The 25535-nt window shown below is 41.2% G+C and overlaps 1 protein-coding gene and 1 long non-coding RNA gene across 2 annotated transcripts in view; one reads left to right on the forward strand and one right to left on the reverse strand.

The window, feature by feature from the left end:
- efnb1 (ephrin-B1) overlaps positions 1-25535 on the reverse strand; it is a 232508-nt gene that overhangs the window by 99847 nt on the left and 107126 nt on the right. The gene's annotated exons all lie outside the window — the stretch shown is intronic.
- LOC140495914 (uncharacterized) lies at positions 9926-16974 on the forward strand. The gene is made up of 2 exons (XR_011964124.1): positions 9926-10868; positions 16245-16974. It is a non-coding gene; the product is annotated as an uncharacterized lncRNA (long non-coding RNA).

Raw genomic sequence — 25535 nt, forward strand, 5'->3', positions numbered from 1 at the left:
GAAGGCAGAAATAAGAAAGAGGAGAAAGTCATGGATCAATGAATGTGGCTCTCATAAAACTACTTCAGAAATATAAAAAGAGAGAGACGTGCACAAACACAGTCAAGTTAACGATTTGCAACTTTGCTGGAACCTTTCCGAGGTAATCAGACAGATAACACAATCATTCTACTGCATTGGAAATAAGTAGCTTTTCTACAATATGATGCAGCTCAAGTTGAGTAAGATTGACCCCAGAAGCATATTTATGCAAATAGTGTGCATTAACAGCAAGAATTTCTCAGTGATTCCATTGTTGTTAAGGCAGGAATAAGAGCATTATCTCCTTCATCCTTCACTTGCCTGTTTCTTAAATTAATTTGAGAAGATACAAGAATTACTCTCTCTGACAGTATTTAAAATCAATTATCGCCATGGATGTTAATCAGAAATAAAAAGAATAAAGAGGAAAAAGAACAAACAAGTTAAAAAAACTCAAACTACAAATAGTTAACAATGTTGTGAAGAGATGGAGAGACACAAAAGGGAAAAAACAAGTTGAGGAGAGAGAGAGCAATTACCCAGGAGGCTCAACAGGAATTTAATGTCACTTCGATTATATCAAAGTCTATTTATAGTTATTCCTCTCTGTAGGCATGTGATTGTGCCCTGTAGCATGAATAACACAGTGTATATGCCTCAGGAGGCAAAGAGGCATTTCAGCAACACATAACATCAGGTCCTTCATTTTGATTTTTGCCATAGGGGACTAAGCTCTTGACCTACCTATCCAGGGCAGCAAGGCACTTCAACCATTGTTAAAGCCCATGGACATCACCCCAACAATAAGGGAAATCTGCATCCAGAATGAAAAAGCATGAGCTTAAGTTTGACATAACTGACAATGTGTAGTATACAGAAAGAAAGAACTTCTGTCCAAAATGGTTCACAGCTAAATGAGTTAATTATAGAACTGTACTTACTATTGCATAGGTAGAGACATCAGGCAAACATTGAGAAGTTCCAAAACCAGCACTGAGATAAATGATCTTTCTTTGGTGGTATTAATTGAGGAAACTACCATGCCATGAAACCTTGTTTGCATTTTATATGGGATTTTTTTTATCCGATGAGACAATGAAACTGGCAGGCAGAGCTTCAATTTAAACACTCCTTCAAGAGATAGCAGTTCCAACAATGCAGTTCAAAAACACATCAGCTGTGATCTCAGAGAACAGTGAAGGAGGCTCGAAAGGTCAAATGATGTACTTTGGCTCCTTGTTAGCATGTTTGTCAGATCAATACTGCAGAGAAGGCTTTGTACTAATTACTTATTCAAGTTTTCAGGTAGTAACAGTGAGTTGATAGCACTTTTCTCACCTTACACAATGTAATGTCTGTTGCGAAAGGAAAATGCATCCTGCATGTACAAACATGTATACAGCAATATGTCTTAAATGGCATTTATACTTTAAAACTGTATCCCACTTCTGAATTCAGTTTACCAAGCAATTTAGCAATCCATTACAATGTTGAACAATGCTGTGTGTTTAGTTGATGCAAAGTGATAATCCCAAGCTTTCACAAAACTGTTCAGGTTTTAAATGAACGTGTGGTCAGAGAAAGATTTGTACACATCAACAATGCTGGAACTACATAGCTAACCTGGACAGTTATAGCCAGAATAACACTCGAAGAAATTTTTTTACCGCAGCCAATAATGGTGCGAGCTGAGTACAATAACAGATACAGAGTAAGTTTGAAGTATCAGAGAGAAGATGGTAGCACACCCTGGTGGGGCGGAGAAGGACATTTACCTTCATCCTAAATTGCTGGGCATCCCTTCAGACAACCAAGCTTTAACTTGGATGGCAACCTTGGACCAGGCTGACATAATCTGATTTTGTGGCCTCCTCTGCTGGTCCTGGGGAAGGAGAATGTTCCTGTTCAGCAGGATCTCCAAAGCTCGACACCCATTTGCTCCTGTCTGTTATGTTCAGGTAAACATCAGCAACCATGCAGGGCAGCTACAGACTGACAGTGCAAGTCCAGCTGCACAATGATCTTGTAAAGATGGTGTAGATGGATAGATTGCCAGTGTTTTGGTAGAAATCCGATGAATGGTGAGTCATTGCAGAAACAGCAGTGATAAGATGGTGTGGAATGGGACATGGAAGACACCATAATAGTTATTATGGAGCTAAGTTTAGGAAGATAGGGTGAGAAACCTCATTTGGCCTCGCACCACAAAGCCCTCCAAAAACCTCAACAAAACTTAGACTTGGCCTGAAAAAACATGTAAGATTCAGTCCTGGGTGTGGAACAAGCTATTATGTTTGTATTTCATTAGCTGTTTTTCTCCAGGAGAAGGCGGACCCTGTGTGGACACTCACCGTCTCTCCATCTATCCTGCAAGCTTGAGCCCTGATGTTATTTGATCAGCTATACACCATGGGCAGCAGCTAAGAACCAGTCAGCAGCTGTTGACTCCAGGAGATCAAATAGAAAACATTACAGAACAGCTTTAGATCATTCTGTCACAGAAATTGATAAGATTCTTGAACCCAGTCTGAAACCAACCAAGGCAGCCATCCACCAAATCTAAATATAACTGACTTTTTGAACTTTTAAACTACTTAAACACTCCTTCCATGTTGTAATTTATTTGTGTGTCTGTGTGAACTCTTGGAATGAATGTATGCAAGACGGAGACTGCTTTCATTATTTCTATTTAGATCAGCCATTATACGTAATAAGCACTGCTTGCTTGTCATGAAAGCCTAGGTAGACAATGTTAAATCAGGAGTACGAACAAAGGGAACTATTTTTCAATTCATGCGTGGTTGTATCCGCATTGTGCTAAAACATGCAGAAACCTCAGCATGCCAAATTCAAAAGTTCAACTCACAGTTGATGTCATAGAGTCATAGTACAACATGGAAACAGACCCATCGATCCAACTTTTCCATGCCAACCAGATATCCCAACCCAATTTAGTCCCGCCTGCCAGCACCCGGCCCATATCCCTCTAAACCCTTCCTATTCATATACCCATCCAAATGCCTCTTAAATGTTGCAATTGTACCAGCCTCCACCACATCCTCTAGCAGCTCATTCCATACACGTACCACCCTCTGGGTGAAAAATTTGCCCTTTAGGTCTCTTTTAGATCTTTCCCCTCTAACCAGAAACCAATGCCCTCTAGTTCTAGATTCCCCCATCCCAGGGAAAAGACTTTGTCTATTTATCCTATCCATGCCCCTCATAATTTTATAAACCTCTATAAGGTCACCCCTCAGCCTCCGATGCTCCAGGGAAAACAGCCCCAGCCTGTTCAGCCTCTCCCTGTAACTCAGATCCTCCAACCCTGGCAGCATCTTTGGAAATCTCTTCTGAACCCTTTCAAGTTTCACAACATTTTTTCTGATAGGAAGAAATTGCACGCAATATTCCAACAGTGGCCTGACCAATGTCCTGTGCAACTGCAACATGAGCTCCCAACTCCTTTACTCAGTGCTCTGACCAATAAAGGAAAGCATACCAAGTGCCTTGTTCACTATTCTATCTACCTGCGAATCTACTTTCAAGGAGCAAGGAACCAGCACGCTAAAGTCTCTTTGTTCAGCAACACGCCCTTAGACCTTACCTTTAAATGCATAAGTCCTGATAAGGTTTGCTTTCCCAAAATGCAGCACCTCACATTTATCTAAATTAAACTCCATCTGCCACTTCTCTGCCCATTGCCCATCTGATCACGATCCCATCGTAATCTGAGGTACCTTCTTCGCTTTCCACTATACCTCCAATTTTGGTTCATCTGCAAACTTACTAACGATAACTCTGATGCTCTCATCCAAATCATTTACATATATATGATAAAAAGTAGTCTTGGAGGTCTAAAGTAATAAAGGCAAATTTGGACAAATATCAACATGTCTGATGCACAGATACAGACCAGTTGAATAATAGAAAGTGAAATTCTCTTCACATAGTGCCCTTGTCGAGTGTCCAAGTTTGGGCCAATATCACTGGGGGAAAAAAAAATAGAGTAGGAGAAGATGGTCATATTGATATAGCTCTAAGGTGGATGGGCAGATGAGAACTGATTGTTTCCCCTCTTGGTAGAATCTAGACCTTGGAAGCACTGTTTAAAATTAAGAGGCTTCCCATTTAAGACAGAGATGAGGAGGAATTTCTTGTACCAGAGGGCTGTTAGAGTTCCAAATTCTCTTCCCCAGACAGTAGCTTATTGGGGTCATTGAGTGTAATCAAGGTTGAATGTGATAGATTTTTAAATGGACAAGGGAATCAAAGGAATGGTGGTAGAGGAGGACCAAACAGATTGGCAAGTGAACATAATGCCCCAATCAGATCAGCTCTACTGTTGATTCCTGATGAAAGGCTCCTGCCCGAAATGTTAATTTTCCTGCTCCTCGGATGTTGCCTGACCTGCTGTGCTTTTCCTGCACCACTCTAATCTAGACTCTGATCTCCAGCATCTGCATTCCTCACTTTTGCCTCTGCTATCGAATGGCAGAGTAGGCTCAAAGGGCCAAATTCTTTTGTAATATTGCTACTTATCTTACAATCGGAGTCAACCAGAACACCCTGATTCCAATGCCCACCCCCACTCTAACCTGTATAATATAACACCAATACCAAACTTTGTTCATTAGAGATTTCTAGCACAGATCTAAATAATCCAGTACAGATTTAGCTTTAATTTTTATGTATTCTTATGCCCTTTTTGCAAAGGTTCAAAAACCTGGAATTTAATCAAAGGGCACATTAAAAAGAATTGTGGCTCATACTGCATGTAGAGATGAATGTATGTGTGTCAGGAAGGTAAATTGAAGTTAAAGGCAGTTTGAAGTGGGAAAAATAATGCACTACTTATTATCCGGTAATGAAAGACGCTGTGCCACTTTTCTTCGAAACGCTAGCATAGAGATTATCTACCAGTGTCCTACTTGCCACCACAATTCTATTTTGCAAATTCACTGTGCTCAATGGTACAGAACATTTGTTCTTTTCCCTTCCTATCTCAAAAGCACAAATATTACACTGGACCTTACTTTGGTACACTGTTCAAGTAGCTTCACTTGAACAGGAGAGTCGGAGCAAACTACCTTGATTCTGTCCTCATGTTTTTTCCAGAAAGCATCACTTCTTTTTTTGTTGCATTGATCAGCAGCAAAGGTAATGATTACCACTTCAACTGCAGGTCTCAAAATCTATAGCTACACATGTACATAATTTTGAGACATCTCTTGTGTATTCACGTTGAAAAATATTTGGGAAACATTTTTCTGTAATGTATAAAAACCACAAAGCCATCTGCCATGTAGAGCACAACAGAATAATATAATTCAGGATGTGTAGTTCAATGCCATATTTGTCATAAAATGGAACAAGAATTGCCAGATATGTCTCCACAGAGACAGAATTCCTTTAATATCCTTCTACAATATTCCTCCCCTACAGTTAAAATTCCCCCTTTTTCCATCTCTGTGATTTGCCTCCCAGCTTCAGTGGTGACACAGAACTGTTGTCACATGCTTCATGTAGTGGAAAAGACAACAAGCAGAACTGCTTAGCACCAACATAAATATTAATGAGATACACAATCTATGAATATTAATGAGACTCATGAATATACATGAGCTTTAACAGATGCAACAAATTCAGTCTGGCAGAGGACAACCTGGTTTATTTTTTACTTTAAAAAAAATGTTTTTGTCTTTGTGACGGGAGACTTCTGCTTCCTCCTCGTTTCTGCATAACTCTCCAACTGCTTTTTGATTTTCATTTCTTTTGGGAAAGGCAGGACTCCATATACAAATTATTTTGTAAACTTGAAATAGAACATTTATTGAATAACCTAGAATGCATAACAGAGTAAAAAGAAAACAACAGTCCAGCGAATTCAAGTCTGTTGAGTGGCAAAATGACCTCGGCATCATACACATAATCCTCTGAAGGTGCACAATCAATGTTGAGAGGCTATTAGCAAGGAAAGAAAAATACTAGAACAATCTGTTATGAAACAAATTATTATGTTCTTGGTCCTGGAAACAAGATCCTGGTTAGGCCTCATTCAGAGTTAGGTAGAAAGGGTGCAGGGGTGGCTATGAAGTTGGTCTATCCACTTCAGACTCTTGCATGAAAGCAAAGGAAACTGAGAGAAGCATCGATAATAAAGGGGATGCTGATTCCCTATCATCCACTAAGCACTACCACACAAAATAATCACACCCAATAGGTTCCAAATGTTGTTTCCTCACATTAGGTGTGATATTAAGGTCCATGGAAAGGTTTGAAGGAAGGCAGCTAATGTGACCTGTAGCTGAAAAACCCTTTAATTAGACTTGGAGACACTGGGTGTATTGTTCCAATAAAATATTTAGACCCTGTGGAGATTTATTTAAAACGTTGAGTGTATTAGACTGTACTGCTGTGGATTGACTATTTGAGCTGGTGTCATGACTAGAAATTATGCAAGTGAAGATGAGACTAGTTTTCAGGAGGTTCCTTGCTTTCTGACAGAATTCACTAGAACAAAAAACTCACAAATTGCTGGGAAAACTCAGCAGGTCTGGCACCACCTGTGGACAGAAAGCAGAGAGAATGTTTTGGATCCAATGACCCTTCTTCAGAAGAGTTCTGAAGGAGGGTCACTGGACTCAAAACATTCCCTCTGCTTTCTCTCCACAGAGGCAAAAGTGAGGACTGCAGATGCTGGAGATTAGAGTAGAGAGTGTGGTGCTGGAAAGCACAGCAGGTCAGGAAGCAGCCAAGGAGCAGGAGAATCAACGCTTCAGGCAAAATCCGAAATCAGGATGCTGCCAGACCTGTTGAGTTTTGCCAGCAATTTCGGTTTTTGTTTCTTATTTCCGGCATCCACAGTTCTTTGCTTTTTTTGTTTCATGAGAACAAACTTCAGGCTGGAATGCTGTGTACTAAGTCAATGTAACATTTTTTTTAAAAACTGGACACATTGTTTACTAAAGCAATATCATGACTTGCAGAAGTTGGGAATGATTTTAGCTGGTACCTCTTCTAATTGCCTGGAATCTTTTTTTGATCATCTTGGGGCTCAGGAAGGAGCATCTCAGATATTTTTAGTGATTAAAGATATTACATCTGGCTTTTGACATCTGATAAAATCACTCCCAGCCGAGGCTCAGCCAAGGATTATTTAATTAACATTAAATAATCACAAACATCACAAAATAACAAGACAGAGGGAGTTATGATGCTTTGGTGAATCGTGCATGTTTGAGATGGGTTCAATGAACCAACTAATCTTCTTCTCACGAAAATTTTCTAACAATTATGCAGGTGCTTCAAATTTAATATTGTCCAGAGGATTTAAGTTTTGAAGGATTGTGAAAAAATTTATTTATTTCAAGTTATGTAGTATTACCTAGAATGATATCTTTAAAATATGTCATTGAAAAGGTCATTGTGGACAACGGAGGTTTTTTTTAAAAAACAAGGCTTCCTAGAAGTCACATGACTGATGATAACGTCTTCCTTTGCTACATGTCTGTTGGGCCAATTTTGAATAGAGACTGCCTCAGAAAGCTTCTGTTTTTATCTGGGTCAGATGGTTGAAAGCCTACTAAGAACAAGCTGACGGGCGGATCCTTCTCACTTCTGAAAAGAAAACACTTGTTGAGTTCAGGAGAAACCCATATGTTCTTTTGAAAGATAGACTGAAGGAGCATTACAACACTGGATTGCCTGAGCAAGTTGCAGCTGCAAGACTCCAGCAACAACTGTGAAAGATTAGGGACTTGACCACAGATCAAAGCAACAGACTTCAAAATGGCAGCTTTATCATTCACTTTATCCTTTTGCCTTCAGGAATAACACATTTCCCAAATACCTTTTTTTTCTCTTTCAGAAAGCCGATCACTAAAGAGAATCTGATGTTTTTCCTCCCTTTTTTCCTGAACAGTTTTTTTGGGGGAATTTGTAGACGGGATAAGTGTTTACACTCCTTTATTAACAGTGCTGTGTATTAACCATCTTTATTGAATAAGTTTCTTTGAAATAAACCAATAATCGTGATTATTAAGAGGCCTAATTATTAGATCTTTATGTATAACCTGACACAAATCAGGTGTATAGTTGGCCATCTACGTAATTGGGAAAAGCACTTTTTATTTTATGTTATGATCAGTGGTGCAATGGGACTAGAGTGATGGCATACTCCTCCAGCCTTGGTTGTATCACTGCATTCAAAATGGCTGCATTGAGATTCAATATTACAATATCTAGCCTTAATCCAACATTATCTCTTACTCTCTACTTCGATCATATAAGCCACCCAAATGTGCTACATATAGAAGCCTCACAATTCTTAATACTTTCAGCCCAGCCTACCATGCAGATGAAACTGATGCTTCAGCACATTTGATCTTATTCTTCCAAAATACCAAGCCTTCCACCTTTGTATTAAGATATCCAGCACTTTTCTTACAATAAAAATATTCCCCATTTTGACATCAACCCCCTACAGAGTAACTGAGATGTTCATTATTCTTTATAAAAATACACTGATTTTTTTAGAATCAAACTTAAATTCGTCCTTTAAAAGCTGAAGCCTGCAGTTCAGTCATACCTAAAAACGTTGTTCTGAATTTATTTAATGTTTCAGCTCCACTAAAGCTGGATTTAAGTGGGACCCCCTCAGGTAACCCTCTCCCCGATTTCTTCAAAAGGTCTAGGAACCTTTGAGGTAAAGTAGCAGACTTATTCTGCATTCATAACAGCAAGGTGAGCTTTTGGCATAGAGCAAGTGATTGGAAACAATCTGGAGCTCCCTGTTACACAGATGGACTGGGTCATTCAGGAAGAGTATCACTTCAGGCATTTGCTGAAATCCCAAGAGTTCACTGCGTGCCATTCAACAAACTGACATAAATTCCAATACCACAGGCCGTATGCTTATAGTTCACAGTAAGCCCATGTCAGTTGAACACTCTGAAATGTGGTTTAGAAAAAAAATTAAATAAATCATTTGCATTTTTGTTTTAGGCACCTCTGGCCTTCAAAACCAGCCGTCTATTCTTAATGCACCTGCTGCTTCTCGTTTCTCTATCTTCCTCACTCCCTTCCCCCACAGCATTTGAAGTTTTTTTTTAAGAAAACGACCTTTGCTCGTAAACTCCGCTCTCTGCAGAGTAGTTTGAAGTTACGGATTTTCTGCCTCACAGAGCCAGCTGGGAGCCGGCTCTTTTAAAGGTAAAATTTTACAAATTCTTCTATAGAGTTGGGAAAAGGGGAGAAAGCAATTAAATCGCAAACGGGATTAAATAGCATAAAAGGGTAAAAAAAAAACAAGTGATTTAACGTTGAAGTTTCAGTAAGAATCTTTTTCAAATGCTTGACTGATAAATCAGTTTCAGCATTTGTGTTGAACTTCAAGTAATTTTAGAATCAAATAATGCTCTTGATCAAAAAAACCATGATCGGGGAATGACTCAACCATTTTACTTGTATCCTAAAGCACAATTTATACTCAGATACAATTCTGCCAGACTGAAACCCACAGAATCTTTTATAAGGGCTCAATCTCCATGCTCAAAACTAGAAATGGAGTATTACCATAACAAGTTTTGCAGCAGTTTACAGTTGCCATGTTTGCCTACATTATAATATTGACTACAGTTAAAAAGCATCTATTTGCCTGTGAAGCACATTAAGACAGTTGAGAATGTCAGAGGTGTTATTATCTACTCATTTAGTGTTTGTACTTGACCTCATCTAGCAGCAGCCAATATATAGTTGTCAGGAACAGAAGTTCTGGCTGATGTAAGCCCTATTGCAGATGAATGGTCTTGACTGATACGAATGTAGCAGCCCTTCTATTGACGTTTAGGTTGGAGGAAGTAGTTGGCGAGGGAGGAAACGGACAGTGGCCCAGGCTCTTGTGGGATATAGGTAAATTAATGTTACTTCTGCAATTCTGCAATTCCATCTTACAAAGTAAAATGAACTCACACCAGTGTGTAATTGTTTTAGCCACGAGCTGAGTCAACAAGAATGGAAACGATGTGGAGGAAATATATAATTGTTTTTGTATTAGCTAAAACTGTATGTCAGAAGGTAGACATTATGGGCAAGTAGATAAGATGTTGTGAGGGGATGAAGTTAAGCTAGATACGCCTGTACAAACAGTAGGTATAAACATGTGCTTCCCACTTTTACGAAAACACAGGAACAAACCCCAATTAAAAGGGTCATAGGGATCAGAACGGCCTCGGGAAAGGCACAGATGAAGGGGGTAGATAATGATGAAGAAGGGATATGCCTAACAATGACCTATAGCAGGGTAAGGTCAAACAGCCTTGTGAGACCAGAAATAAGCATTTTATCACAGACAAGGCCGGATAAGGCAAGAGGCAAACAGGGGTAATGGGGGCCGGTCTTAGGGAAGTGGATGATGTAAGCAGGGGAGGGAGCAGTGTAAAACAATGGACATTAAATCATATAAATATTATGTATGAATTGAACCTGGGGTGTGTATGTCCTCTGCCTTTTAGACACGGGACATCACACCCACTTGCAAGCGTAAAATAAGTGACACAATTGATTCAGATCTTGTCTCGGACTGAAATTATTGAAGTGAGTGGGCTTTGTTTCTCACAATTGGGGGCTCGTCCGGGATTTTCTTCCATCACCGGGGGGAGTGGCTGGCCTTGGACACTGGGAAGACGCGTCCCGTTCCCCATTGAGGAGCGGTCTCGTGTCCTGGTTTGGTCTGCTCCCTTGGGCGACTGGTACGAATCCCACAAGAGAGACATCTGAATCAGACAGTGATAGGAGCTCGATAGACAATACGGCACAAAGGGGCCAGGCAACTCTGTGCACAGACCAAGGTAAGAAACCTGACTTTTAAGTATTGCCTTGGTGGCCGGGATTGAGTTTTAGTAGTTAATAAGGGACTAACGAAGGAACTCAATATGGGTTGTGCCGTGGGTAAGGAAAAAGCCTCCGGGAAAACTAAAGAAGGAAAAAGCAATGGAATTGGAGGCGGGGTCCCTTACAACATACCTCCAGAAAGTCCTTTGGGGAGGATGTTGTGGAATTGGCAAAATAATACTTGTACAGGGGAAAAAGATGATTAAATATTGTTGCTTCATATGGACTAAGGAATCCATTCTTCGTCCCGCCTCTTTTGGCCAAAATTCAGGTCGGACAAAGACTGGGTTTGTAAATATCTGAATTTATTTGTCAATGAGTGAGAGAGAGAGAGAAAGAGAGAGAGAATGAAGAGAGCTGTACAGCTGGTAGAAAGTTTAACCCTTTGTGATTTGGTTTGAATGCACATTTGTTTGTTGGTGATTGAATGTTTGCGTTTTATTCCCTGGAGCTTGAGTTCCGGGACTGTTTTGAATCTGATTTTTATTATGGAAACTAAACATGATTTCTTTAAAGGTTAAGGATTCTATAGAGATTATGAAAAAAAAAAGAATGATAACTCCTGTTCTTCTTACAGGTCATGACTGTCTCACTATCAGTTTCTAACTAATCTCTTTTATCTTTACATAAAAGCGATTTATGGAGGACAGTTGAAGTTTCAGTTCAACATTAGATTGTAGTAAAAACAAGATCCTATGGTTAATATCTGTGACCTTGGATTCGGCCATAGTTCATGCATTAGAAGTTTTTTTTTAAAACTTGAATAGACAAATAATTTTAAGGCAGCTCTGATTATTTCACGACCTATAGTATTGTAATTGAGCAATGATTGGTCAGGACTACTTAAGAAAACTAATTTTGGATTTAAATTAAGGGACTAAAACTGGGTGATTACAGTGGATTTCAAAATTGAGAACTGTATGCATTTTACATTTTGAATATTAAATACTGAATAAATGAATGTAAATATATAAATATATTTACAAGTTTGGAACAGGCTTTAAAGTTAGTCAAGCATGAATTGATGAATTGGTGTTTGAAGTTATGGGGAGCTAGAAATATTGCAATACTTCTTTAAAAAAAAAAGAAAAAGGGGAAGAACGTAATGACTTATCCCCTTCGGGAGGTACCAATAGGGGATAAAGAGATTGGGTTTGTAAGTGCCCCCCTCAGCAGTGGGGAGGTCAGAATATTTAAAAAAGAAATGAAGGTCCTGGTTGAGGATCCGGTAGGGTTGTCTGAACAAACTGATCAATTTTTGGGGCGCAGTCTGTATACCTGGGCTGAGTTAATGTCTATTTTGAATATACTATTTACTGGGGAAGAAAGGGGACTTATATGGGGAGCAGCCATTAAAATATGGGACAGGGAACATCCCATTGGAGATGGGGATGCTGGACAGGGAGAAGTGAAGTTTCCCCTCAGAGACCCCCAGTGGGAAAACCAAAATCCGGAGCATAGAGAAGAAATGAAGGAATTGAAAGACCTGATTCTAAAAGGTATAAGAGAGGCAGTTCCGAAGTCACAGAATTTGACTAAAGTCTTTGAAGTTAGACAGGAGAAAGATGAGACTCCTTCAGCTTTTATTTTGCAGAGATTAAGAGACTCAATGTGGAAATATTCTGGAATGAACCCTGAGAACCCAGTGGCACAGGGTCTTTTGAAAGTACATTTTTGTGACAAAGGAATGGCCAGACATACAGAGAAAGATACCGCAAATAGAAGGGTGGAGTGAAAAGCCATTAGATGAATTGTTAAGAGAGGCACAGAAAGTGTTTGCAAAGAGAGAGGATGAGAGACAGAAACAGAAGGTGAAAATGATGGTAGCTACGGTTGATGAGGTAGTTAAAGAAAAGAGTAGAACCAATAGTGACCAACTGGAGGGGCGGGTGGCAGCATGTAGGACAGAGAGGGAGAGGGAGAGGACAAGGGGGAGCGTTTGATGGAGGGTTCGAGCGACAGGGGCAGAGCTGGAGGTCTCCACAGGCAGGATGCTATTATTGCGGAAAGATAGGGCACTTTAAGCGGGAGTGTCCTGCTCTGAAAAGGGAAGAGAGGGCAATTCCGCTTATGAATTTTGATGAAGTATAGGGGTGTCAGGGGTTCCTGCCCCCGGGAACCCACCAGGAACCCTTGATAAACCTGAAGGTGGGACCCTATAGGGAAGAGGTAGTCTTCCTAGTAGATACGGGGGCAGCACGGTCATCGCTGAATTTTAAACCAAAGAAAGTAGGAATGTCAACACGGTCAATTACTGTTTCGGGGTTAAAAAGGGGAAGGATTTACTGTTCCAGTATTTGAACCTATGATGATAGAAGGTCCTAAGGATAGGGTCACAGGGGAACTGTTGTATATCCCTGATATAGGAAGTAACTTATTAGGGAGAGATTTAATTATCCTCTTAGGACTGGGGATTGGAATTCAGGAAAAAGAATTAGTTGTACAAAAGGCAATGTTGACAGAGGATGTGGAGAGAGAGATAGACCCTATTGTATGGGCTAGGGAAGGGAATTGTGGAAAACTATAGATCCCTCCCCTTGAAGTAAATTTTTTTAAAAAAAGGAAAGGGGACGTTGTCTGTGAGTGACAATATCCCATTTCCATAGAAGGTAAACGAGGACTGCAGCCAGTAATTGAAGGATTGATTAGAGATGGACTGTTGGAGCCATGTATGTCTCCTTATAATACCCCAATACTACCAGTGCGGAAATCCGATGGAACTTATCGATTGGTGCAGGATTTGAGAACATTAAATCGAATAGTACAGATCAGGCACCCAGTGGTGCCAAACCCCTATACGTTATTAAGTGAGATCCCTCATGACCACAAATGGTTTAGTGTGATAGATTTAAAGGATGCCTTTTGGGCTTGTCCCTTGGCAGAGGACGGTAGGAATTTGTTTGCCTTTGAGTGGGAAGACCCTAAGACAGGACAGAAACAGCAATACCGGTGGGCTGTGCTTCCCCAGGGGTTTATGGAATCCCCGGATTTATTTGGACAGATGTTAGAACAAATATTGGAGAAATTTAGCAGCCCCAAGGGGACTACCCTGTTGCAGGATGTAGACGACCTCTTAGTAACAGGAAAAAGAAGAGAAAGAGTAGTAGAAGCCACTAACAAATTATTGAATTTCCTGGGAGAGCAGGGACTGTGGGTATCTAAAAACAAACCACAATATGTGGAGCAAGAAGTGAAATACTTGGGACATTTAGTTAGTGAGGGAAAGCGAAAGATAAGCCGGGAACGGATAGAGGGAATAGTGGGGATGCCACTGCCCAGCACTAAACGGGAGTTACGCAAATTTTTAGGTCTAACGGGTTATTGCAGATTGTGGATTGATTCCTATGCACTGAAGACTAAGAAATTATATCTCAAACTATTAGAGGGGGAACCAAAATGTCTAAGTTGGGATGATGAGGAAAAAGAACTAGTTGAGAAACTCAAAAGAGATCTGATCCATGCCCCCGTGTTAGCCTTACCTTCTCTAGATAAACCTTTCCACCTTTTTGTTACCGTGGATAAGGGAGCGGCTTTGGGAGTATTGACCCAGAGGTGGGGAGGAATGAGACAACCAGTAGCATATCTTTCGAAGCTACTGGATCCAGTATCCCGGGGGTGGCCTGAGTGTGTGCAGGCTGTGGCTGCCACTGCACTGTTGGTGGAGGAAAGCAGAAAGCTTACATTTGGGGGAGCCCTAATAGTAAGCACTCCACACCAAGTGAGAACAATCCTAAACCAAAAAGCTGGGCGATGGTTGACAGACTCGCGGATTCTGAAATATGAGGCAATATTAATAGAAAAGGATGATCTAGTGTTGGTCACTGACAATTGTTTAAATCCAGCTGCCTTTCTTTGGAAAGGGGAAGGAGACTCTCCTCAGAATCCAGGGCACGATTGCCTTGACATTATAGAATACCAAACTAAGGTCCGCATGGACCTCAGAGATGTTCCATTTCATGCAGGGGTTAGACTTTTTATAGACGGATCATCCCGGGTGATTGAAGGGAAAAGACATAATGGGTATGCAGTCGTAGAGACGGGACAAACAGTAGTGTGGTGGAGGCAGGACGGTTGCCAAATGGGTGGTCAGCTCAGACTTGTGAACTCTATGCATTGGAAAGAGCCCTTAGAGCATTAGAGAATAAAGAGGGAACAGTATACACTGACTCTAAATATGCATTTGGTGTTGTGCACACTTTTGGCAAGATATGGCAGGAACGAGGGCTGATCAACAGCCGAGGGAAAGAATTAGTACATGAAGAATTGATTAAACGGGTCTTGGAGTCCCTATTACTTCCCCGAGAAATAGCAGTAGTGCATGTAAATGGTCATCAGAAAGGAAATGAACCAGAGGTTAGGGGAAATAGATTAGCTGCTGAAGTGGCTAAGGAAGCAGCCCTGAACCCACAAGAAGTGGTGATTCATTCCCTAACACCTACTGTCCCAGGTCCTCGGGAAGCTCCAATATTTACTGAAAGCGGAGAAAAAGAATTGAGAGATTTAGGGACTGTAAAAACAGCAGACGGGCATTGGAGGTTACCTGATGGAAGGAGAATGTTGAACAAAATGATGATGCGAGACATTATGGCTGTCCTACACCAAGGCAGCCATTGGGGAGTACAAGCAATGTGTGATTTGGTTCTTAGGGAATATGGATGTAAAGGAATATATACAATTGCTAAACAAATATGTGAGGGATGTATCATATGCAGAAAGGTAAATAAGAAAGTCTTGAGAAAACAGACCCCGGGAGGAAGAGACCCAGGATTGAGACCTTTCCAGAGTATACAAGTAGATTATACTGAACTCCCCAGGGTAGGCAGACTAAAATATATGTTGGTCATAGTAGATCATTTATCTGGTTGGGTTGAGGCATACCCCCTAGCTACCGCCACTGCGAGTGGAGTGTCTAAAACAATATTGGAGCACATAATTCCCCTATATGGACTCGTGAACCATATTGATTCTGACCAAGGAACTGACTTTACCTCTAAAGTGTTACGGGGGGTAATGAAAGGGTTGGGAATTTCCTGGGAGTTCCATACTCCGTGGCACCCGCCATCATCAGGAAAGGTTGAGAGAATGAACCAAACACTCAAACGATAGCTCTCTAAATTGATAATAGAAACTAGACTCCCTTGGATCAAATGTTTACCTATAGCTCTCTTGCGAGTACGAACAGCCCCAAGGAAAGATTTGGGACTATCCCTCTATGAAATCTTATTTGGATTACCTTACTTGGGAACGAATGGAGAATTGCCAAGTCCCGAAACTAAAGATTTGTTTTTAAAGAAGTAGAAACTGGGTTTGTCCTCCTCTTTGTTTTTCCTCAGGAAACAGGGTTTATTGGCACAGACTCCACCCCTTGAATGCACCATTCATCCCATCCGGCCGGGAGATTGAATCTTAGTAAAATCATGGACAGAGACTAAATTGCAGCCGGACTGGGAAGGGCCGTACCAGGCTCTTTTGACCCCTGAAACAGCGATAAGGACAGCAGAGAAAGGCTGGACTCACTACACTCGGATCAAAGGGCGAGTGGACCCTCCAGTTGAGGAAGAAGTCTGGACAGCCGAATCAATGCAAGATTCGCTGAAACTCAGGCTAAAGAGACTTTGAGTAACTGATTATACAGTGGCGACGTGAGCGCGGGATTATTTCTGTAAGATTGTATATTCAGCATGATGTTTAGAATACTGGGAATGCTGCTAGAGATATGATGCTAGCCCTTTTAGTATTGGGATTTTGTCAAATATCATTTTCATATGTATTATTAACGGTCCCCAAGTCTGATAATCCACAAGTAATAGACGCTGATGTATGCAGCTTAGTAAATTGTGGGGATGTAGATAATCAGAGACAGTACCGCAGCTCTGAGATACATCTTAAGTCCTATGGGGATGGCCTTGGGGATGGTATTTAGTATAATGGTCTCATCACAGTACACCAGGCCCCCTTCCGACCAGCTCGTGATTGTCCTGATAAAAAGTGTAACCCAATATACCTAATGATAAGGAAAACCACATGGCACGAAACAATCCAGGTGGGGGGGGGGGGGGCACCTATGAGATACAATGAAATGAAATGTTTGGGATAGAAATGAAAGCAAATGGGAAGGATTTCTTGGGCTATTGTTTCCGAATTAGTGTAGGACGGGGAAAACGGGTAGAACTACTGGGTAATAAGATACAATCTTTCACCCCTCCCGATGATCCTAAAGTAGTAAAATTTATAGAGGTAAAGGACTTGAAACAGACCATTGAAATAGAAACTGGGTACGGGGATGCAAATGCCTGGGTTGAATGGGTAAAGTATACTGTGAAAAGTCTGAACAAGAGCAATTGCTCTGCATGTGCCTCCGGTAGGCTAGTGGCCCAGGTGGTTTCCTTTCCGCTCGGGTGGAAGCGAGACAGGAAGGGCATGAAATGTATGATAGCCCTGTATCAGGATGAGACTGCGTGGAATGATAGGAATTGTACCTCCCTATCACTGATGTTCCCTCCCTTGGAGAAGAAAGATGTAAAAGTTCCCCCCCGTTTTCTGCCGCAGTTGGAAATCACACGTCGTGTGTGCATAGACGAGGTACAAGTCAGTCGAAAGATTTGGGGGAGCTGAAATTATGTACAGAGATTAAGAATGTAACCGAAATGGAGAAGGGAGGGAACTACTCAGCACTAAAGGTTCCCCGAGCGGATCTGTGGTGGTACTGTGGAGGCAAAATATTGAGACCCACGCTACCTCCAGATTGGAGAGGGATATGTGCAATTGTACAATTGGCAATTCCATTTACCCTGGCATTGAGAAGGAAAAGATAGGAGGGAAAAAGGGAAGGGGTAAGAGATTACTGTTAGACACTTCTTTCGATGACAGGATTTATCTCGATTCGGTAGGAGTCCCTAGGGGGGTACCTGATGAATTCAAGGCTTGTAACCAGATTGCAGCAGGCTTTGTGTCAGCTCTCTTTTGGTGGGTAACAATTAATAAAAATGATCATACCCTGTATACGAGGGCTCACCCAAAGACTGATTGAAACAGCCTTGATGAAACAGGTGCCCCTAAAAGAAAAATGCAGAAGATAACAAATGGTAATTAAAGAAAAGGGGGAAATTGTGGGATATAGGTAAATTAATGTTACTTCTGCAATTCTGCAATTCCATCTTACAAAGTAAAATGAACTCACACCAGTGTGTAATTGTTTTAGCCACGAGCTGAGTCAACAAGAATGGAAACGATGTGGAGGAAATATATAATTGTTTTTGTATTAGCTAAAACTGTATGTCAGAAGGTAGACATTATGGGCAAGTAGATAAGATGTTGTGAGGGGATGAAGTTAAGCTAGATACGCCTGTACAAACAGTAGGTATAAACATGTGCTTCCCACTTTTACGAAAACACAGGAACAAACCCCAATTAAAAGGGTCATAGGGATCAGAACGGCCTCGGGAAAGGCACAGATGAAGGGGGTAGATAATGATGAAGAAGGGATATGCCTAACAATGACCTATAGCAGGGTAAGGTCAAACAGCCTTGTGAGACCAGAAATAAGCATTTTATCACAGACAAGGCCGGATAAGGCAAGAGGCAAACAGGGGTAATGGGGGCCGGTCTTAGGGAAGTGGATGATGTAAGCAGGGGAGGGAGCAGTGTAAAACAATGGACATTAAATCATATAAATATTATGTATGAATTGAACCTGGGGTGTGTATGTCCTCTGCCTTTTAGACACGGGACATCACACCCACTTGCAAGCGTAAAATAAGTGACACAATTGATTCAGATCTTGTCTCGGACTGAAATTATTGAAGTGAGTGGGCTTTGTTTCTCACACTCTCTTTGTGGAAACTTGATAAAAACTGCTTTGTTCTTCCTGGCCCAACAAAAATAAAAGTAGCAACCCAACTTTGGGATGGTCTCTGACTGGGCTGAGTTACCAGTAGATACTAGCTGGAGTGTGTGCAGCACACAATCTTTACAAGTGCAGCAATTAAAATGAAGTTCGTGTACATCATAAGACTTTGATCAGCACGTTCAGCGAGTCTGCTGCATAAATCGTGGGACTGTGCCTGCTGCCAAACACTAGGCTTAAGGAGACATTGCTACCACCTTTATAGTGGAGAGGTAGGTTATGGCCCACCATTTTTGGAGTGCTACTGCTCTTTCTAACAATTTGAAAATCCACCCACCAGGCAATTTTGCCATTTCTTTTAAAACAAAACAGAGCAGAAATCTTCAACAGGAATTTTTAAAAAAAGACACTTGAGATTTATTGGAAAAGCAACTAGAAGCTCATGATGATTTGAATGTGGTGTTTCTTAAAAACAAAAGCAGGAATTTGCCTTACCTAGACACTAAATCTGAAAAGGAAGAAGCAAACTTGCAGATAAAAACGCGAGATTCTCTGATGCATTTTCAGCCTTTCTTGAGCCGTAAAGATTTGAATGAGCTCTGATACTCAGCCGAGTCCAGCCATGGTGAGAGTTAAGATACAACAGATTTGTTTAGCCTTTCCAGTATAAACTAGTGGATTATTTTTTTTAAATGTTCCCACTTCTGAATACTATCTGGTTATCGTTGTTGGAAAGCCCATTTTTGTATACGTTGAGTAAAGTGGAATTGGGCCTGTTTGTATCATTCAGCCAGTGAAAACTATATTCAGTCTTGCAGATTAAGCTTAGTTAATGAGGTGAGGTATAGAAGGCTGCTGACACCTGGTGACTGTTCCCCAGCAGTTGGACGTGACTTCAACTTTGTATATTTCATGCTATTGTTTAAAATCAAAGTCTCCATAACAACAATGGGGCTGCTCTCTCATGTGAGAGAGCGAGAGAGAGCGAGAGAGAGAGAGAAACAGTTACCCCAGCATATTCAAGCAGTTATGAAACAACCCTCTGAATTGTCTTGTCTACTGACAGCTGACCAAGTCGATATTGCGTGTACTGTACACAATCATCTAAAAAGACAAAATTACTCCAGTACTTTCAGAAGATATGTACAGGGCAAAGGCTGAAGGATGCAAAAATGGGGAAAATGTTGAAAGGAAAACAAGCAAAGAAATATGTGCAGAAGCTCCAGTGATCCACACTCGGAGCAGGTACTACAATAGGTATACATTCAGTTACATTGTTAAACAAAACCCCAAATAGATGCTTAAATTTAATGCAGTTGTGATTTTATGATTATATACCACTGCTTGAACAGGATAAAAGTTCTGAAGAGGAGTCATAACTCTGTTTCTCTCTCCACAGATGCTGCCAAACCCGTTGTGTTACTCCACTTTCTGCATTGGTTTCAGGGCTACATTTTCTCACGAGGCTTTACTTTTACAAGTCCTTTTGGAAATCCTATTTTTACTATATCAACAGGAGTGTTATAGAAATGAATCAATATTAATAAAAATGAACTAATGGCTGCCTTCTGTACACATTTTAAAATGAAGAATTTTACATTTTAATATTCATAAACAAAAACTGGGACTGCCATAGTATTAAGGGTTTGGATGCAGAGGAATTTGTTCAGTTTGTACAAGAAAATTTTCTGATTCATTATGTGGATATACCCACGAGAGAAGGTGCAAAACTTGACCTACTCTTGGGAAAGAGAGTCAGTGGAGTTTGCATATTCTCCCAGTGTCTGCGTGGGTTTCCTCCGGGTGCTCTGGTTTCCTCCCACAGTCCAAAAATGTGCAGGTTAGGTGAATTGGCCGTGCTAAATTGCCCGTAGTGTTAGGCGAAGGGGTAACTGTAGGGGAATGGATCTGGGTGGGTTGTGCTTCAGCGGATCGGTGTGGACTTGTTGGGCCGAAGGGCCTGTTTCCACACTGTAAGTAATCTAATCTAGATGTACAGCATGAAAACAGACCCTTCGGTCCAACTCATCCATGCCAACCAGATATCCCACCACAATCGAGTCCCATCTGCCAGCACCCAGCTCATATCCCTCCAAACCCTTCCTATTCAGATATCCATCCAGATGCCTTTTACATGATGCAATTATATTAGCCCCCACCACCTCCTCTGGCAGCCCATTCCACACACGTACCACCCTCTGAGTGAAAATAGTTGCCCCTTAAGTCTCTTTATATCTTTCCCCTCTCACCCTAAACCTATGCCCTCTAGTTCTGGACTCCCACACCCCAGGGAAAAGACTTTGTCTATTTATTCTATCCATGCCCCTCACAATTTTAGAAACATCCACAAGGTCACCCCTCAGCCTCCAAAGCTCTAGGGAAAACAGCCCTAGCCTATTCAACATCTCCCTATTGCTCAAACCCTCCAACCCTGGCAACTTCCTTGTAAATCTTTTCTGAACACAAGTTTCACAACATCCTTCCAACAAGAAGGAGACCAGAACTGCACGCAATATTCCAAAAGTGGCCTAACCAATGTCCTGTACAGCCACAACATGACCTCCCAACTCCTATACTCAATACTCTGACCAATAAAAGAAAACATATCAAATGCCTTCTTCACTATCCTAGCTACCCGCGAGTCTACTTTCAAGGAGCTGTGAACCTGCATTCCAAGATCTCTGATCAGCAACACTCCCTAGAACCTTATCATTAAGGTGATAGGTCCTGCTAAGATTTACTTTTCCAAAGTGCAGCACCTCATATTTATCTAAATTAAACTCCATCTGCCATTCCTCAGCCCATTGACCCATCTGATCAAGATCCCATTGTAATCTGAGGTAACCCTCTTCGCTATCCATTATACCTCAAATTTAGGTGTCACCTGCAAACTTACTTACTATACATCTTAAGCTCACATCCAAATCGTTTTATATAAATTATGAAAAGCAGTGGATCCAGCACCGATCCTTGTAACAATCCACTGGTCACAGGCCACCAGTCTGAAAAACATCCCTCCACCATTACCCTTCTACCTGCAAACCACTTCTGTATCCAAATGGCTAGTTCACCCTGTATTCCGTGAGATCTAACCTTGCTAACCAGTCTCCGATGGGAAACCTTGTTGAACGCCTTACTGAAGTCCATATAGATCGTGATACCTCTCTGCCCTCATCAATCCTCTTTGTTACTTCTTCAAAAACCTCAATCAAGTTTGTGAGACATGATTTCCGACGCACAAAGCCATGTTGACTATCCCCAACCAGTCCTTGTCTTTCCAAATACATGTACGTCCTGTCCCTCAGGATTCCCTCCAACAACTTGCCCACCATTGACATCAAGTTCACACTATAGTGCTCAGGCTTGTCCTTACCACCGGTCTTAAATTGTGGCACCACGTTAGCCAACCTCCAGTCTTCCAGCACCTCATCTGTGACTATCAATGATACAAATATCTCAGCAAGGGGTCCAGCAATCACTTTGCTAGCTTCCCACAGAGTTCTCGGGTTTACCTGACCAGGTCTTAGGGATTTATCCACTTTTATGCGTTTCAAGACATCTAGCACTTCCTCCTCTGCAATGTGGACATTTTTCAAGATATCACCATCTATTTCCCTCCAGTCTATATCTTCCATGTCCTTTTCCATAGTAAATAGTTGGACCGAAGGGACTGTTTCTGTGCTGCACATCTCTATGACTCTAAGAATTGAAAAACCAAACATGGTGTGATGGTCGATGGATCCAACATTTCACTGTGCGATAAGTCCAGTAATTGCAAGAAATCACAACTTGAATCAGGCTGTATTGTATTGTAAAGCATCACTTGCCACTGTAATTTCAAAGACAACTAGGGCATTTTCTGCACTGCTGGACAGGCAGACATTGACCCCTGGCTCCTTTCTAATTTGACTTACACTCAGGCGGGGCACAAGCTGATAAGCAGGTGAGGAGGTTATTTGCCACAATCAGACTCATACACAGACTCTGAGGACAAAATGGGTCAGCAGGCTAATCAAACAGTTACACATTCTCACGCTTCAGCTGGTGCTCAGAATTCCACCATCACCTTCAGCTTGTTTCACAAATAGATGCAGCCAACTGTTTTGATAGTTCTACTATTTGTTTGCGAGAAGGACCTTTGACATATAAACCCTGATTTCCACATGACCAGTCCCCCATCATGAAACGTTAACCATTAGAGATGTGATCCTTGAGAAGCACAGGTACTTGCAAAGGAAAAAAAAACCATGCACGGTTACGGGGTGAAGGCAGGAGAAAGGCAAGAGATGAGATGCTAATTTGGAGAACCAGTACAAACACAATGGACTGAATGGTTTCCTTCTGCACTAATGATTTTGGTGATTTTGTAATTTTGTGACTCAGTCAGCAAATATTAATAAATTGTAAGGGCTTGACTTTATTCGTTAGGACCAGCACAACACCGTGCTCAATGCCTTAAACTATTCTGCATCATGATGTGGAGGAGCTGGTGTTGGACTGGGGCGGACAAATTTAAAAATCACAACACCCAGTTACAGTCCAGCAGCTTTATTTGAAAAGCACTAGCTTTCAGAACGCTGCTCCTTCATCAGGTAGTTGTGGTATTCTGCATCAGCTAGCCTTTAGAAAGATGTGGTAGGATTCTGGCATCATTAAGTAGCCATTAATTGTTTGAGCTGAAAACAATGAGCAATACCTGGGCATTGATGGCTGAAGAAAGCACCATTGTTAAAAATAATGCTACCCTCAAACATGAAGAGAAAAAGGATATGTGAAGGCAAATGTAGGTGCCTCACAATCAGAAACAGAGGCAGTTATTATGGGGAATAAAAAGATGACAGAGCAATTAAATGCATACTTTGGTTCTGTATTCAAAAAAAAAGAGAACATAAATAACATTCCAAAAATATTGGGGAACACAGGGTGTAGTGAAATGGAGAAAAGAAGGAAATTCATATTAGTAGGGAAAATCTTGATGGCATTAAAGGCTCAAATCCCCAGGGCCTGAATCTACATCCCAGAGTACTTAATGAGTTAGCTCCAGAACTTTGGTGGTCATCTTTCAAGATTCTACAGACTCTGGAACAGTTCTTTGAATTGGAGGCTACCAAATGTAACATCACTATTTAAAAAAGCAAAGAGAGAAAACAAGGAATTAAATGACTGGTTTGACATCAGAAAGGGGGAAAATACCAGAGTCAATTATACAAGGTTTAAAAGCAGAGCACTCAGAAAACAGCAAAATGAATATGTACTTTCGAAAAGCAAATCATGCTGCAAACAATACTAGAACTCTTCGAGGATGTAACTCGTAAAGTTGATAAGAGGAAGCCAATGGATGTGGTTTACTTGAACTTTCCGACGGCCTGTGATAAGGTCTCATGAAAGACATTCGGATGTAAAATTAAAGTGTTTGGAATTTAAGGGTGGTCTGGATAGAGAACTGGTTGGCAGACAGAGTGTAGGAATAAAACAAATCTATGAAACAGTGACTAGTGAGGTAATACAGAAATCAGTGCTGGGACCCCAGCTATTCACAATAACTATTAAATGATTTAGATGAGCAATTTACATCCAATATCTCCAAGTTTGCAGATGACACAAAGTTGGATGTGAGGGTGAGCTGTGCGGAGGATGTGGAGATACTTCAGTGAGATTTGGGCAAGGTGAGTGAATGAAAATGCTTGGCAGATGAAGTGTAGTGTGAAAAAATGTAAGATTATCCATGGTAACAAAAAGCAAGAAGGCGGATTATTATCTGAATGATGATAAACTGGGAAAGGTGAAAGTGCAATGAGACCTGTGTGCCGACAGAAAACAAAAAAACGCTGGCAATGAAGCAGGTCAAGCAGAATCCACGGAGAGAACGCAAGCTAACGTTTCTAGTCTAGATGACTCTTCATCAGGGATAGAGATCCTAGATGTCCTTGTACAGCAGTCACTGAAAGTCAATGTGCAGATGCAGCAGGCAGTGAAGGAGGCAAATGCTATCATGGCCTTCAGTGAGAGGATTAGAGCACAGCAGCCGGGATGTTTTCTGTAATTATACAGAATCTTGAGTGCAACCACACCTGGAATATTATGTGCAGTTTTGATCTCCTTACCAGAGGAACTATGTTCTGGCAAAAGAGAACTTGTTCCAACCTTTACCAGCCTGATTCCTAGAAAGGCAGGGCTGACGTATGAAGAGACACTAGGTTGGTTAGGATTATAGTAATTGGAGTTTATAAGAATGAGGGGAGATCTCACGGAAACACAAAATTCTAACAGGACTAGCCAGGGTAAACACAGAAGGACGTTCCCAATATTTGGGAGTCCAGAGCCATGTATTCCAAGGATACAGGGTAGACCATTTAGGACAGAGATGAGGAGACATCCTTTCATCCAGAGAGTGGAGAGCCTGTGGAATTCTCTGCCACAGAAAGTGATGTCACAACAGTGAATCTACTGAAAAGGGAATTATATAGTTCTTAGGGTAAAAGGGATCAAAGGATAGGGGGAGAAAATAGGAACAGAGTGCTGAGCAGGATTATCAGCCACGATTATACTGAATGGTGGAGCAGTCTCAAAGGACTGAATGGTCTAATCCTGCTCCTGGTTCTATGTTTCTTATCTAACATTGATATATGTTCTTTTTGCTAGGAGTACAGTAATCAGGATCTCTGCCTGCTTTCCCCCACACCAATTTTCTAAGCCCAAGGTCAACTGTAACATCTGAAGTATTAAGAGCAACAAAATCATGAATTAATTTGAGACATTCCAGTCCTACATAGCTCAG

This window comes from Chiloscyllium punctatum, chromosome 25, assembly GCF_047496795.1.
Source record: "Chiloscyllium punctatum isolate Juve2018m chromosome 25, sChiPun1.3, whole genome shotgun sequence".
Classification (NCBI taxonomy): Eukaryota; Metazoa; Chordata; class Chondrichthyes; order Orectolobiformes; family Hemiscylliidae; genus Chiloscyllium; species Chiloscyllium punctatum.